Source organism: Eumetopias jubatus, unplaced genomic scaffold (assembly GCF_037043125.1).
Source record: "Eumetopias jubatus isolate StellerSeaLion01/CBP00866 unplaced genomic scaffold, mEumJub1_p1.0 scaffold_11, whole genome shotgun sequence".
In the NCBI taxonomy this organism is placed as follows: domain Eukaryota; kingdom Metazoa; phylum Chordata; class Mammalia; order Carnivora; family Otariidae; genus Eumetopias; species Eumetopias jubatus.
This window is the reverse complement of record NW_028274817.1, coordinates 116,642,180-116,644,063: the sequence shown is the minus strand read 5'-3', so window position 1 is coordinate 116,644,063 and position 1,884 is coordinate 116,642,180. Positions and strand designations below refer to the sequence as shown.

Here is a 1,884-nt window from a genome sequence, read left to right as displayed (position 1 = left end):
ATCTCTGAGAGGAGACACATGAGGTAAGCTCCATATTTACTCTGCTTTCTGCTTTGGTGAACTTTCTAGACTGCAGCACAGGGGTGTAACCCAAACAGTGAATAGCAGTCTTGCTCTGCTCAGGAAACAGAGATCAGATTTCTGGATTGTTCAGTTGGCTGGAATGTGCTGTAGAGAGGGACCTGAGCAGAACAGGAGTTTCAGAAATCTGCATAGGTGACCCCTCGAATCCTTGGTCAAATACAAGCTGTATGGGCATAGGGCAAAACTCGTCTAGCAGAGAACAGCTGCTGGGAATATGGGAGGTGAAAGAGACATAGTTGGTTCAATTGGCAAAAATGAAGAGATTTTGCTCAGTACTCTGGTCATTCAGTTGAGAGCCTAGAAAGACCATGCCTGGGGACAGAGTACTCCAGTCCTAGAGGAAAGGCTACTGTAGATTCGCCCTAGGCAAGTCTAAAGCCAAGTTTCAACACATTTGAGCTGATCTACCAAAATTTATCTGCTAGCCAAAATAAAATCCAACACTTTTTTATAGGAAGACAACCAAATCCGGACTTTAAAAAAACCACAGCATTCATGATGCCAAGTATACATTTAAAAAAAGTTACAGTATGTGTGAATAAACAGAGAAATCTGAGCCATAAGCAGGAGACAAATTCAGAGATCACACAGATACTGGAATCAGTGGGTAGGATTATAAAATAGCTGTTACAAATATAAATATTAAGAAAAATGGCCACAGTGAGAGAACATGCAGGGAATTTCAGTTTATAGATCAAACTATAAGAAAGAATTAAATAGGAACTGTAGATGTACAACATCTGAAATTAAATTTTACTGGATGGGTTTAACAGCAGATTGGACACTGAGAAAGAAAAAAAAGAAAGCAATGCTTTTTCAAACATGGCAAGACAAACTATCCAAACTGAAGCACCACGAGAAAAACAAGACCAAAAAGTAAAACACCTGTTGCACAATACCAGGAGGTATAACAGTAAATATTTTGATTAAAAAAAGAAGAGAGGGGCCCCTGGGTGGCTCACTCAGTTAGGCATCTGACTTCATCTCAGGTCATGATCCCAGGTCTGGGGATCAAGCAGGGAGCCTGCTTCTCTCTCTCCCTCTGCGCATGCGCTCTCTCAAATAAATAAATAAAATCTTAAAAAAAAAAATCCTAGCAGTTTTCTATTAGCAATAATCGCGCCTCGGATAAACCTCATTGGCTACGATACTGCCACTGCGCAAAGCTCCTAGCAGTTTTCTTTATAGGAATTGCCAAGCTGACTGTAAAACATGTCTGTGAATATAAAAAGATCTGGGTTGGTCAAAGGATCTTTAAAAAGAACAAGAAATTTGGGGGATTCACATTCTCCAATTTTAAGAATTACTACAATTCAACAGTAATAAAGGGAGTATGGATCAGAACATAGAGTTCATGAACAGACCCACACATTATGGTCAAGTGACTTTTGGCAAAGGTGCTAGGTATTTCGAAGGGGGGAAGAATGGCCTTTTTAACAAATGATCCTGGAACAACTCTGCCACAATGTCTGACAATATCCATGTGAGAAGAAGTAAAACTCAACCACTCTGTGATACCACAAACTGTATCATATCACACACCACTCTATCATATAACATAAAGCTAATTCAAGATAGATCACAGACTCAAACATAAAGGTTAAAGTAGTAGAGCTTCTAGAATAAAACAGCAGAAGAATACCTTGGTGATGTTGGGATAGGCAAAGATTTCTCAGGACACAGAAAGTACAAACCATAAAAGAAAAAAAAAATGGGTAAGTTGGACTCACTGAAGTTAAGAACTTCAGTTTATCCAAAGACAATGTTTAGAAAATGAATAGACAAGCCACAGATTGGAGA

At 39.1% G+C, this 1,884-nt stretch overlaps 1 pseudogene; it reads right to left on the bottom strand.

Moving 5' to 3' along the window:
• Positions 1–1,127: 1,127 nt before the first annotated feature.
• On the bottom strand, positions 1,128–1,252 carry LOC114218129 (U4 spliceosomal RNA; annotated as a pseudogene).
• Between the last annotated feature and the right edge of the window lie 632 nt (positions 1,253–1,884).